This window comes from Hibiscus syriacus, unplaced genomic scaffold (assembly GCF_006381635.1).
Source record: "Hibiscus syriacus cultivar Baekdansim isolate YM2019G1 unplaced genomic scaffold, ASM638163v2 tig00006264_pilon, whole genome shotgun sequence".
NCBI lineage: Eukaryota > Viridiplantae > Streptophyta > Magnoliopsida > Malvales > Malvaceae > Hibiscus > Hibiscus syriacus.
The window spans coordinates 93,195-108,472 of record NW_024062091.1 but is presented as its reverse complement, the minus strand read 5'-3'; the positions used below and the strand labels follow the sequence as shown (position 1 = coordinate 108,472).

Below are 15,278 nucleotides of genomic sequence, written 5' to 3'. Positions count from 1 at the left end.
AAACTAAATGGTAGGTGACTAAAATAAAAACAAAACATAACATTAAATATAATTTTAAAGAAAAAATAATTGGAACATCAAAACAAAAATAATTTAATCTATCTTCTATAAAGTTTTTATTACTCGAGACAACACATGTCTCGCAACAAACACAAGTATTTAAAATTCAAGTGTCCGGAACAAGAACAAAGTTGTCCGCCGGGAAAAAAAGGCAGACAGGAAGTGTCCCAGGTTTGATCCCCAGCACGCGAAACGACACATGGTTTCGGTTCCATTGCAAAGTATCCATGTGACAACAGCAAGCGCGGTCACCCGATCACCATTCTTACCACTCAATGATACCTTAAAAACTCTGTTCTCCGTCAACTGGCTATGGCAATACAATACGACATAAGGGTAGGTTTGGTGTGACACGACACCATCACCGGAGCCAGTATCTATTCCGATGTTTCTAACACGGTATAGTTTTGGAAAAGTGTCATCAACTTCGTATGATGTTCCGTCGCAACGATCTTGAAATCGGCATTGGATTCGAAGACGCTGGTTGCGAAATCGAGCATCGATTCCAAAGAAGTAGTGTAGAATTTGGCGTGACACTTAATCTTTTGGATTCAGGGGCGGACCATATTAGATTATTTTATATATTCATAAAGGATGCTTGAAAGTCGAACATAGATTATCGGTGACGAAGAAGATGAAGAGAGAGCTAACACAAGGGGTTAGGGCTTCGACAAAGATTAATAAAAACATATTATAAAAGATAAATTAAAAACTTGTCTCTAAGTTGTTTTAGATTTACAAAAAGGTCCAAATTAGTATTTTATCTAAAATCCGGAGGTTAAAATAAAAATTAAACCATTTTATTAATGTGTCACATCACATACTAACGACATTCAACGTTCAAGTGACCAAAATTTAATAAAATGATAATGTAAGTGACTAAAATAATATTCGTGTCACTTACAATTTTTTGTCACTTGTGTAGTTGTGTTATCGATTTATAACATTTTGATCAATATATAACGTTAAATGTGGTTAGTTTGATGACATGATACATTATTTTAAAAAGAGTGTAATTTTTAATTTGAGGTTAATTTTAAATTTAATCCTTATGTTATCGTTTTATTAAGTTTTGGTCACTTAGACGTTAAATGTCGTTAGTTTGATAACGTGACACATTAATAAAAATATTTCATTTTATAATATATCTTTTCTTCTCGGTATCTTGATTAAAGGTAAGAACTTTTTTGTCCAACATTCCTAGTCCAAGTTTACAAAGTTAAAAAATATAATCTCCTCACTTAAAGCTTCAATTCAAGCTCTCTTTCTATAAGTTTGGCCATGGTGAGGGTTTAGAATAGGTTTTAGAACCCTTAACTTAATCAACCCATTTTGATTGTATTTCAGTATGTAGGAAGTTTCTTTGACTTCTTTTCAAGTTCCTAGATAAGTTAATAACTTGTTTCTTGCTTGTTGATTAGTGAGAGAAGTGGGACAAAGCTTTAAAGATAATAACAATGAAAAGTTTATGATTGGTTAAGCTAAGAGGGATTCTAGCTGTTTTGGAGTAATGTGTCACACTTCTAACTCAACTATAACACTTGTAGATCAACATGTGTAGCTTGTTTGCTTGTATGAATGTGTGTAGCATAATGTGTGCTTGAGTAATGATACTGAATGATTTAGTATTGATATTGTTCATACGAGGGTCAAGATTTGAGATGTAGTTGGATAGTATCGATACAATGTTCTTGAGGTATAAATAATGTACGTCGAGTATCGATACCAAAGGTAGTGATATTAATACATGGTTTATTTTCAAACTTTAGGGCTTAAATTGATATTGATACTTAGGGTTGGTATTGGTACCATCAGGTGAGTATCAATACTCTGGATAAGGGTATTGATACTAGGTTTATTTTGATAAACTTTGAGAGCTATTTTGTTATTGATACACCTGAAGGGTAGTATTGATACTTGTGTGGAAGAATCGATACCATGGGTATTAAATTGAACTTTAAGGTGTTTTTTGGTATCGATACTTAGGGTAAGTATTGATACCTTAGGTTTGGTATCAATACCCAAAGGTAGGTATCCATACCATCTTGGAGGAATAGTTAGAAAACTTTGTTTCAATGAAAGACTCGAGTAAGAAGTTTAGAGATGTCTTGACCACTATTAAAAGCTTGAAAGTGGAAACATTGATTAAATGTATGCGATTAAACATAATAATACTATGAGGTAAGATTCTATTAGACTTATGCCTTTGTTTAACACTCGGAAAATGATAAGGACACCCGAGTTACTTGTGCATGAAAATCGTCTTGTTTGTATGATAAATATTCAAATACATCCAAATTAATATTATGTTATATATAATGCTAGTCGGATGTTACTCCAATGTTCAGGTTACCCAATCTTATCTAGAATACTCTAGAGAAATAGACTACTCACGTGTTAGATGATGATGCTATGTGACCTAGATCTTATCTAGAGTAACTTTATCATAACCTAGAGGAGTGCGAGTCTCGTGATGCTGATACGACCTCAGACTAATCATGATGCTTAGTTTTGCTTTGTATGTGTGATGCATCTATATTGTTAACAACTACACTTGTTGGCATGCTAATATGATGAATACATGTAGTATAATAGAGTTATTTGTGAGACACTAAGCTCGTTAGTTCAAAGTTTGAAATGTGTTTCCGTCCATATGTTCTTAGGTGGACATTCGATGAGCTTATCATTGGATTCGAGATTTCATATTTGATTGAGCTATTAGAATATGTCTTGGATATTTTCATATGGCATGTATTATTCATTGATTTTATGTATATTTGAGTCATAACTCTGTTTTGATATATTTATTATTATGTTTTGGGATGTAATGTTTGGACCTCCCCTTCAAAACTTAATGCTTGTGGTTATTAAACATATGATTTTATTTATTATTATGGTTATGACTATTATATTGAGTAAATGGTTTAAAAATGATTAATCACTTTGATGGTTTTGCGTGACACTTAATCTTTCGGATTCGAGGTGGACCATATTAGATTATTTTATATATTCATAAAGGATGCTTGAAAGTTGAACATAGATGATCGATGACGAAGAAGATGAATAGAGAGCCAACACAAGGGGTTAGAGTTTAGGCAAAGATGAAGAAAAACATATTAAAAAAGATAAATTAAAAACTTGTCTCTATGTTGTTTTAAATTTACAAAAAGGCTCATAATTAGTATTTTATCTAAAACTCGGAAGTTAAAATAAAGATTAAAACATTTTATTAATGTGCCACATCACATCGTAACGACATTCAACATTCAAGTGACCAAAAATTAATAAAATGATAATGTAAGTGACCAAAACTTATTGTGAGCACCATTTTATTTACAAACCAAACCCAACTAAATATAACCCAAAACCCCTTTTACAAAATAGCCCAAACCCGCATTTACACCATACCTAGCGGGCAGCCGCCCACTGCACCCAACCAGCTTCCACCTCTTCCTGCCCCAACCGAAGGCTACCCCGATTCTGCCCTAATCCCAGCTACCCAATGCACACACGCCAAACCCCTACAAAACAAGAAACAAGAAACAAAATAGGAATTATTTATTTTCAGATGTAATTGGGTATTTAACCGAAGAATTAATCTATAACAAAGGATGGAAAATCCTCCAAAAAAACATTGTAACACTTGGTTCAGACGCAATAAACAACCAGTTTGAAGGTTTTCTTCTCTGTTATTTTTTTATATTCGAACAAATTTATTTATTTTATTTATTTTTTATTTATTTTTCTTCTTTTTTTGCATTTTATTTTATGTTTGAATCTCAGTAGATTTTTATTTTCGAAGCAAATCATGGCTTTATTTCCCCCTAAAAACACTAATATATTCACGTATATATTCAAATAAAAAACAATCGAAATATTTTTTTTTTATTTATTCCGAACCTAATCAACCCAACTAACTAGAAAATAATATAAAAAAATAAGTAGAGGGATTCAGTCTTACCTGGGTCGTCAGAGCGTATCCGGAGTCCATGGGAGCCGAACGGTTTCGGTCGAATTTCATGTGATTCGAGGTTGTTTTGGGTAGTTTTATACTTGGGCTAGGTTCGGGGTCGGTAGATCTATATTTAGTGAGCTTTCGGGGTCGTTTTGGGTTTTCCCACCAGAGCTGGCTAGGGGTGGCCGACCTATTTGCAGGCCGGGGGAGAAGGGAGAACACAAACTGTTTCCCCTTTTTTATGGTTTTGGTCGAACTGAGAGATTCTAAAATAAGTTTGATATATATAGGGTAAATTAATGGGTTATTCGTGTTTTAAATCCCTAAAACTTTGCCGCATTTTTACATTTTGGTCTCTATTGGGACCAAAATTAATATTTTACCTTTCTACTATGCATGTTTTTAACTTTTTGGTTTATTCACTGTTTAGTCCCTCTTATTTTAGCACATTTTATATTTTTAGTCCTTTAAGGATTGTTTTTTGATTTATCCATTTTTATGTCTGTCCAGCTCAGTTGGTAGAGCGCAAGGCTATTAACCCTGTGGTCGTGGGATCGAGTCCCACGGTGGGCAATTCATAATTGGAGGTCTCCCACGGAAGTTGCTCTCAACCTGGTGTTGGGGGCAGCCTACTATCCTACCTCCCCTTACCCCGTATAACTCAGAGTGATTTTCCGATTTAAAAGTCTAAATATCCATAGAGAATATCACTATAAGTTTTCTTTACCATCACTTTCATTTTTAGGAACCTTATTGTTTTTTTGTGTGTTGGTGAAAACTAAAATAGAATAAACTAAAATATAGAAGGGTCTAGTTTCATACCTTAGGAGTTGTTTTCGTTCTTCAATCGGGTTACTATCACCGGAGTTGTAAAGCGAAGGGTCGGTTTTATTACATGGTGTTGTTGGTGATCTCGTCAGACAATGGTTGTTCGTCGATCTTATGTCATCGTTAGAAGCTTTAGAGTCTATGGAGTTTGCATGTTGGTTTAGGAGGTTATGGTGAGAGTTTAACAAGTCCTAGGTTTAGTATAGCTTACCTTGGTGTCACGTAAACGAGGAGTAGTCACTGAGAAGGCTGCCGACGACCGAGGAAGCGTTGGTTTTTCATGTGAAGGGGGCTCTCGGCCGTGAAGGAAAGTAGAAGAAGAGAGCAAAACTTAAGGCGGCTGTGTACTTTAGGTTTAGGATTAAGATTTACTAAACTCAAATAAAACATAGTATATATACTTAAAACCTTTAGGGTTAATTGTGGTACAAACCTTTCATTTTTCCTGTTTTTATAATGTAGTCCCGCATTTTGTATTAATTTTTTTTATTAATTTTAGTTGCCATGTCTTGATTATATAATTTTACATATTGCACGTGTTAGTAAAAAACGGTTCGAGTCCTCATAAATTTATTGCATTCCTGCATTTTGGTCACTAGTTCAAATCTTTTCTTTTATTTGATTTTAACATGATATCTTTATTTTATTTCAATTTCGTTATTTATTGATTTCGAATTAATCTACTGTATTTTACTGTTATTTCATTTTAGACATTATGCTATTTCTCATTTTTCCCCTGTATAATATATATATTGCCGTGTGATACATTTATTGTTTTCCTTAAGTTATGGGTAGAATATGCTATAATTGGTGTATTTGGTGATTTAATATGTGTCTATATATATATATATTGGTATTATAGCCTTTATTATGGAAATAATCATATATGTAATGCAGGATTTAAATTCCTTGTTTTATAACTCACGAGATGTGCATAATATATATATATATATATATGTACGCATGATTTAAATTCCATGTTTTCTAACTCCTTAAGTTGTGAATTTTATGATTTGGTCCTTATGTATAGCGTAGTATTTATGTTAGTCACTATTTCTCTGATTTGGAATTTAATATTTGAGGTATATTACCCATTTAATCCTTCATGCTTCATCGTTTTAGTTTTAGGTCCCCGAATGTGTTACTATCGTTTTTTTAATGCTTTATTTTCATTGGTATAATAGATAAGCATATGTTATATTGTTGTTTATTTATGAAATTCTCGAATATGAATGTTAAACTTTTTCAAATCTACATGTATGTACTTTATTATATGTATACAAGTGCATCATTATATATTAAAATTTTATAAGTTCTTTGTATGATATAAGTATTTCATTTACATGTATTTCTTTATATTATAGTCAACAAATATTTTATAAATTTTATGTCCTGAATAAGTATAGGTATATGTCCTTGAATTTTCTATTTTTGCTGTTTTAGCCTCTTAACTTTCTGTTTATACTATTTTTAATTCTTTAAATTCATGTTTTTGCTACATCTCTTATCAACTATAAGGATTTTCTTTTAAGCAATTAATTTGAAGCAAATTAATTAAATTTCAATAAATGGATCATAATTTAATTTTATATTCGATTAATGATTTTCACCATTTATGATGACGTGTAAACGACACAGTACCAATTTTGGGCGCGGTGGGGGTGCTAATCCTTCCCCACGTGTAACCGACTCCCGAACCCATTTTAATCGAATCTTTGGTAAATGCAAACCAATTTTCGTCTTAAAAACAATTTTTCTTAAAATTGTTTTTCAAAAGACATTTTAGGTATTCGACCTACCTAACCCAAAGGTTGATGGAGACTCTATCTGATTTAATTCAAAATCACTCATTCTCCAAAATTAAAAATCATAACTGTTTTTTAAAACAAATAAACGATTGTTCCCGCCGAAAAAAATATCTACCCCTTCGTGTGGCATTGTCATTTTAAAAGCCTTTTAATTTGATAATTATCTGGGAGTTAACACCAGGTTTATGCACAAAATAAAGCAACAAAACAAGGAAAAGATGTTACCAAAACTAATAATCAAAGAGAGGAAATGTGTGTTAGTAAAATATGAAAAGATTAAATTCAATGGTAATGAACCATAAAATACAGTGAATAAAACACATAGAAATATTAAAACCCTAACCAAATAATTTCTAGTTCATATGCATTTATTCAAAAATAATCTATTGAATAAATTAAAAGACGAAGGTTAGAGTTCATTTCTCCTTTGTGTACACTTATTTGGGTACGTATGGAAATAGTTTCGACATGGTCTTATATCAGGTGGGTTACAATTTATTATATGCAGAGTTTCGGTTCTATGAGTAAAGGTACTCAAATTGTCCTTTTCGGTGCCCCCTTGGGCAAGCCAGACCCTCAATCCTCACCCATTATAGGCTTAAACAGACCGAGTTCAATTCGAGAGGGTACATTTCCCTATACCTGACACGGAGAATAAATCCTCACGAAGACATAGGGTATATGAACACTGGAAGCTACTTGTAACCCCCCAGACCCAGTCTGTAAGATAGACTCAAACCTAAGTGGTCACATATCCCATTGAGAGGTTTTTTTATAACTTATAGAACGTTAAATATAATATAGAACAAAATATTAATAATACAGATATGTCCAAAATTATAGCAAATACATGTCACCAAACATAACTGAAAAACATATAGAAATATATGTTCGTACAAAATAAGTAGTTGATTTCCCCTGATGCCAAATCTGCTAGTTCACGATCTGTTGTTATCTGAAAAAGGGTAAAAACTATAGAATGAACTAAAAAGCTCAGTGTGCTCCAAACAGTGTATAAAAACATATTAATAAAAATTTTTAATAAACTTTCTTTATGCAATATGTTTTGAAAACATGAACACTACCCCCATCCTTTCACAATATGTTTGTGTAGGTTCCCCAGAACCATACACCCCGCACAACCAGTAAGGCCCTGAGCACACAGCGGAGGAGCCTGCAGATAATCTTCCTCCAATAATATTTCCCCCCAATGATAATAATGAACATGAATGTATGCGTGTAAAATCATGAATAATTCTTTAAAAACATAAGAATGTTTCAAGCTTGAAAACCATAAACAGAAATACATAAATCAAATTAGTAATGTATGATAATTCAGATATTGGGTAATCAGTATTCAGAAAACGGTATAAAATACCGTAACCAGAAATCATATCATAAATATACAGTAAATCAGAAATCAGATGCACAGTATTCAGATATTTATATACTTTAAAACAATAATATAACACTATCAGGAAACACACTTGTATCAGTCTGAGAAATCAGATAGGGAAGTCTATTACTGGTTTTGTCGATCACACTCTGCTGCAGCGCTAGATCATACAAATTTAAAAAAAATCCATATTGGAATCCTAATATAAATAATCTTCATTTTTTTTAAATAAAATACGGAAACCTACGGGTAAGTCTAGTAGTACGTAGTTCGGGCTGATCTGACAAACGAACAATTCCGGACCTAACTGATCCTCTCTCAGTTGAAACACCAGTACTTTCATACAATATTTTATTTAATCAATTCCTTAACCAAAACTCAATTAAATAATCAAAACATTAAAATACTAACCCTTTTTGGGTTCGCATGCTCGATTTGGAAATTTCGGGTTAGAATTTGGCAAAACGGACTTCAGAATCAGATTCAGGATGTCGAAAAACATAAAGTATGACCTTTCGGATATTTAAATTCTTGGTCAAAGTCAAAGTCAAAGGGTTTGACTGACAATTCGGAGACTTTCAGGTTCAAATTTGGTGAAACGGACTTCGGATTCAGATTTGGAACGTCGAAAAAAGTCAGGATAGGTATACTCGGTCGAAAACAAAGGTCGTTTAATGCCCGGTCAAAGCCGATCAAAGTTCTGGTCAAAGGAAGTCAATGGTTAACGGGTCAGGTCAACGGGTCGGGTCAGGTCGAACCGGTTCGGACCGGTCAACCTAGTTTGGAACGGTCAAACCAGTTCAGACCGGTCAAACCGGTTAAAAACCAGTAAAGCCGGTTTCAAGCTGCTGCCGAAGTTTCCCCACGCGCCGGGCGCGTGTGACGTCCTACGGTGTCTTATAATTCACGGAAAAATTTCTAAAAATTATTTTGAGCGATTTCGAGATACTTACAAAGATCGGTTCAAATTTTTGAACGGCGGAGAGCTCGATTTCATCAAATCGGAAACTTTGACCGCTTCACCTCCCCACGCGCCGCCGTCTACGAAAACCGAGGATGATACCGGTGGACTTGGAACGGCACAAGGAACACGATGGTGCGGGAGGTGTCGTAAACGGAGCAACGATCGACGATGAATTTAGGATTTTCTAGGTGATTGAGCTAAATAAAAACGTCGATGCTTTGACTTGAAATTCACGGCGTTTGGCAGCGGTTCGCTTCAATTAATTTAAGGGGATTGTTCCTGACTCGATAACGAACACGATGGTGCTTTCAAAACGATGATCGGAATTCGGACGACATCGGGATCGTCGTCGGAAGTTGGCGTAGGGGAAGGGGATTTTTGGATGTGATTTTCTGTTTTGAAAACAGAAAACCACGTATATATATATATATAAACCAAAAACATACCTAACATTTAAGGGTAAATTCAAGGCTTGGTCCTTGAATTTCCTTTAACTCTAAAACAAGCTACAAGTTTTAAAACTTCCAATTTAGTCCCCAAATTTCACCAATTCACTTAATTAACTCCTCTAAATTCAATTAATTATTATTATTATTATTATTTCAAATTTTCGGGTTGTTACAATTCTCCCCCTCTACAAGAAATTTCGTCCTCGAAATTTACCTTATGCAAATAGATGAGGAAATTGAACCTCCATTGACTCCAATGTCTCCCAAGTAGCTTCTGAGGGGCTACGATTACTCCACTGAATCTTGACCATTGGAATACGCCTATTCCTAAGAACTCGCTCATCCCTCTCTAAAACCTGAACATGCTCCTCCTCATATGACAAATCAGGTCTCAGCTCTACCTCATCAACCTGAATGATGTGATCTGGATCTGGACGGTATCGCCTTAACATAGACACATGAAAAACATCATGAATACGACTGAGCTGTGGAGGTAACTCAAGCTGATATGCAACAGATCCAACTTTCTTCAAAATACTATACGGCCCAATAAATCGCGGACTCAGTTTACCCTTACGTCCAAATCTCAATACCTTCTTCCATGGGGATACATTGAGAAAAACCTGATCACCAACCTCAAACTCGATATCCTTACGTCGCTTATCTGTGTATGATTTCTGCCTATCGAATGCCTCTTTTAAACGATCATGGATCAATCTGACAGTATCTTCAGTTTCTTTAACCAAGTCTGGACCCAAAGTTTTTCTATCATGCAACTCTGTCCAGCATATAGGAGTACGACATCTACGTCCATACAGAACCTCGTACGGTGCCATGCGAATACTCGCCTGATAACTATTATTATAAGCAAACTCAGCAGCTAACTCCAGATCTGATAACTTCCCAACTACCACGGAAATCAATCACACAACCTCGTAACATATCCTCCAACACCTGAATTACTCGCTCAGACTGTCCATCAGTTTGAGGATGAAAAGCTGTACTGAAATTCAAACGAGTACCCAGAGCCTCGTGCAAAGCTTTCCAGAACCTGGAGGTGAATCTCGGATCTCGATCAGATATGATAGACAACGGAACACCATGAAGTCTAACGATCTCAGAAATGTACAATCTAGCCAATTTGTCCAGAGAATAATTAACCCGAATAGGGATAAAGTGAGCTGACTTGGTGAGTCGATCAACAATCACCCAAATAGAATCCTTTTTGGAAGGAGTTAGAGGAAGACCAGTAACGAAGTCCATCGTAATGCGCTCCCATTTCCACTCAGGAATCTTGATTGACTGTAACAATCCAGATGGATACTGGTGCTCAGCCTTAACCTGTTGACAAGTCAAACACCTCGCCACATAATCTGAAATATTTTTCTTCATACCAGTCCAAAAGTAGCGTTCTTTGAGATTATTGTACATTTTGTCCCCGCCAGGATGCATAGCATAAGGACTACTATAAGCCTCCTGAAGAATAATCCGTCTCAACTCATCATCTTTAGGGACACAGTAACGACCGTGAAAACACAAAATACCATCCTGATCCATAGTATACTCTGAACTCGATCCTTGTTTAACTTGCCCAATAATGGAAAGCAATGAGCTATCTAGAAGTTGTTTGGTCTTAATCTCCTCGGCGAAAGTAGGCTTAACCTACAACTCTGCTAACAGACTATTATCATCAAATAAACTCAAGTTGGCGAATAAGGCTATGAGATCTGATATCGCCTTACGGCTCAAGGCATCTGCCACTACATTAGCCTTCCCTGGATGATATTCTATCTCCAAATCATAGTCCTTTAGAAGCTCCAACCAGCGACGCTGTCTCAAATTCAATTCTTTCTGAGTAAGCAGATATTTCAGACTCTTATGATCAGTATAAATATAACACTTTTCTCCGTATAGGTAGTGTCTCCAGATCTTTAAAGCAAAAACTACGGCAGCTAACTCCAGATCTTGAATAGGATAGTTACGCTCATGCGGCTTTAATTGTCGTGAAGCATAAGCGACAACTTTCATATCTTGCATCAAAACACAACCTAATCCAGTGTGAGAAGCATCACTGTAGACAGAAAAATCCTTCCCAGATTCAGGCTGAATCAGTACTGGGGCTTGAGTTAGAACAGTCTTCAATTTCTCAAAGCTAGCTTGTTGGTTCTCAGACCAGACAAATAGAACATCTTTCCTCAATAGTTTCGTTAGAGAAGCTGCAATAAGGGAGAACCCCTCAACGAAACGACGGTAGTAACCAGCTAAGCCCAAGAAACTACGAATCTCAGAAACGTTCCTGGGTTGTTTCCAGTTCAGAATAGCCTCCACTTTGCTTGGCTCCACCCGAATACCATCAGCAGAAACGATATGTCCAAGAAAATTCACTTCGCTGAGCCAAAACTCACACTTGCTCAACTTAGCGTATAACTTATTCTCCCTTAAATTCTGTAGAACAATCCTTAAATGCTCCTCATGTTCTGCTTCACTTCTAGAATACACCAGTATGTCATCGATGAACACAACTACAAACTGGTCCAAATAAGGTCGAAACACCCTATGTATCAGATCCATAAAAGTAGTAGGGGCATTTGTTAACCCGAACGACATCACTAAAAACTCGTAGTGCCCATACCGAGTTCGAAAAGCAGTCTTCGGAATATCCGAATCTTTCACTTTGAGTTGATAATACCCAGACCTCAAGTCTATTTTTGAGAAGATAGAAGCCCCTCGAAATTGGTCAAATAGATCATCGATTCTGGGCAAATGATATTTGTTTTTAATCGTGAGCTTGTTCAGTTTCCTATAATCGATACAAAGTCTCAATGTCCCATCTTTCTTCTTGAGAAAGAGAACTGGGGCTCCCCACGGTGACACATTGGGTTGGATAAATCCCCTGTCCAACAACTCCTGGAGTTGGACTTTCAGTTCCTTAAGCTCCTTTGGGGCCATACGATAAGGAGCCATTGAAACCGGGGTGGAACCAGAATAGACTTCAATCTCAAACTTGACTTCTCTATCTGGAGGTAATCCAGGCAACTCCTCGGGAAAAACATCGGAAAATTCATTGACAATTCGGATGCCTTCAATATCTGATTGAGATCTTCTGGTGTCCAAAAATATAAGCAAGAAATGCCTCGGAACCCTTCCTGATCATCTTCTCTGCTACCAAGGCAGACACAACATTCGTCTGAAATCCACGTCGTTCCCCGATCATTACAATCTTTCAATTATCTGGGGTCTTCAGAACAACTCTCTTAGTCTCAAAATCAATATTTACTCGATGTTTGTCCAACCAATCTACGCCGAGAATCAAATCAAACTCTTCAAAGGGTAACTCCATCAGGTTAGCCAAAAAAATCTCCCCCTTGATCTCTATAGGGCACTCTCTAAAAATACGATCCAACACGATGGATTTGCCTAAGGGACTTTGAACTATCACTGAATGCTCAGTATTCTCAACAGAAATATTTAGACCCTCAGAAAATAGAATGTGATACATAGGAATTGGTAGAGCCACTATCAAACAATGCAAAGTAGGGAACTGAATGAATAGTAACAGTACCTGCAGTCACATTAAGCTCATCACGATCTTGTCGAAGTCTGGCAGTGAAAACCAATGCAGGCTGTCTGACCTCAGATCTGACTGGACCCCTACTCTGAGATGCTTGGCCTCTGTTAGTCGATCCAGGTGCTCTCTCCTGAGTACGACCTTGTGTTGGAGTCTGGACTATACTATGAGAACTAGCGGGAGTACGAGCTAGTGTCTGAACTGACTGAGTTAACTCTTGACAATCCTTTACAATATGATCACTTGAACCACATCTAAAACATGTACCCAATTTCTTCCTACATTCCCCATAATTAGGTTTCCCACAATAATTACAGGACTGTAAAGATTGCGACCCAGAAGATCCACCATGTCTAGAAGGCTGAAAAGTTGAAGAACCAGATGCAACAGGTCTGACACTCGCACCGCCTCTCCGAAATGACTCACCCCTGCCCTTCTTGCTAGGGTGTGTAGAAGAATCAACAGAACCAGAAGGCCTCCTGAATCGGGTTTGAGCTCGATCACTATCTCTCTTGTGCTCCATACCCAGTCGCTCTATTTCCTCAGCAGTCTTGGCTATCTCAACCAAAGCACCAAAATTCCTCTCTCGGTGGGTAGCTACTCGACTCCTGATCTCATACCTGAGTCCATTCTCGAACCTCAAGCATCGATCTGTCTCAGTGTCCACAAGTCCAGGAGCATAACGGCTCAATCGGATGAACTCAACCTCGTAGTCCATAACAAACATGTTACCCTACTCCAGATTCTGAAACTCCTGACGTCGCTCCTGAAGGTATCTCTCTCTGATGTAGCGACTCCGGAAGCGCGTCTTGAAAAGATCCCAAGATAATTGGTTCCTCGGAATACTACCAGAAATGGATTGCCACCATCTGAAGCTTTCTTTCTTCAATATAGTTAGGGCCCCTTTTAACTTTTGCTCAGGTCTGAGGTCCATCTCATCCATAATCCTCTCTGTGTCCTCCAGCCAATACTCAGTGTCTGTCAGAGGTCCACCAGTAATACCCTCGAATGGAACTACACCAGCAGCAACCAAAGAATTTGAAATCTCCACTGCAGTCATGTTACTAGGGGCTCTAGCAGCTCTCTGAAACATGCGGAAGATAACTCTATTAATGGCGTCTTCATTCATCTCAGTATCCTCATCCTCAGTGACGGGAGGGTCTCTCATAGGAGTAAACTGATCATCTTGAGAAAGAGTCGGATCTACTTGTGGAACAAGAGGATCACATGCATGGTGATATCGGATCATCTATCGTAATAGAAGGTCGAGTGACTCGCCCTCTACCACGTCCACGTCCTGTCCTACGACCTCTAACAGCTTCATTGTTGGATCTATAAGGCTCTACAGAAAGAATTTGAAACATATGACAGATTAGCATCAGGGATCTCGAGAAAACTTTAAATCATAACATAAGGTGACATTTTTTTTTAATTTCTTAAGAATCCAAAGTTTAGGACCCATATACAGTCCGAGTGTTTAAAATTGAAAGCTCTGATACCACCAAATGTAACCCCCCAGACCCAGTCTGTAAGATAGACTCAAACCTAAGTGGTCACATATCCCATTCAGAGGTTTTTTTATAACTTATAGAACGTTAAATATAATATAGAACAAAATATTAATAATACAGATATGTCCAAAATTATAGCAATACATGTCACCAAACATAACTGAAAAACATATAGAAATATAAGTTCGTACAAAATAAGTAGTTGATTTCCCCTGATGCCAAATCTGCTAGTTCATGGTCTGTTGTTATCTGAAAAAGGGTAAAAACTATAGAATGAGGTAAAAATCTCAGTGTGCTCCAAACAGTGTATAAAAACATATTAATAAAATATTTTAATAAACTTTCTTTATGCAATATATTTTGAAAACATTAACACTACCCCCATCCTTTCACAATCTGTTTGTGTAGGTTCCCCAGAACCATACACCCCGCACAATCAGTAAGGCCTTGAGCACACAGCCGAGGAGCCTGCAGATAATCTTCCTCCAATAATATTTCCCCCCAATGATAATAATGAACATGAATGTATGCGTGTAAAATCATGAATAATTCTTTAAAAACATAAGAATGTTTCAAGCTTGAAAACTATAAACATAAATACATAAATCAAAAATCAAATTAGTAATGTATGATAATTCAGATATTAGGTAATCAGTATTCAAAAAACGGTATAAAATACCGTAACCAGAAATCATATAAAAAATATACAGTAAATCAGAAATCAGATACACAATATTCA

The 15,278-nt window shown here is 36.4% G+C and overlaps 1 non-coding gene across 1 annotated transcript; it reads left to right on the top strand.

Annotated features, from left to right (window-relative positions):
- Nucleotides 1-4,515: 4,515 nt before the first annotated feature.
- On the top strand, nucleotides 4,516-4,588 carry TRNAN-AUU. The gene has a single exon. It is a non-coding gene; the product is annotated as a tRNA-Asn (tRNA).
- Nucleotides 4,589-15,278: the final 10,690 nt, after the last annotated feature.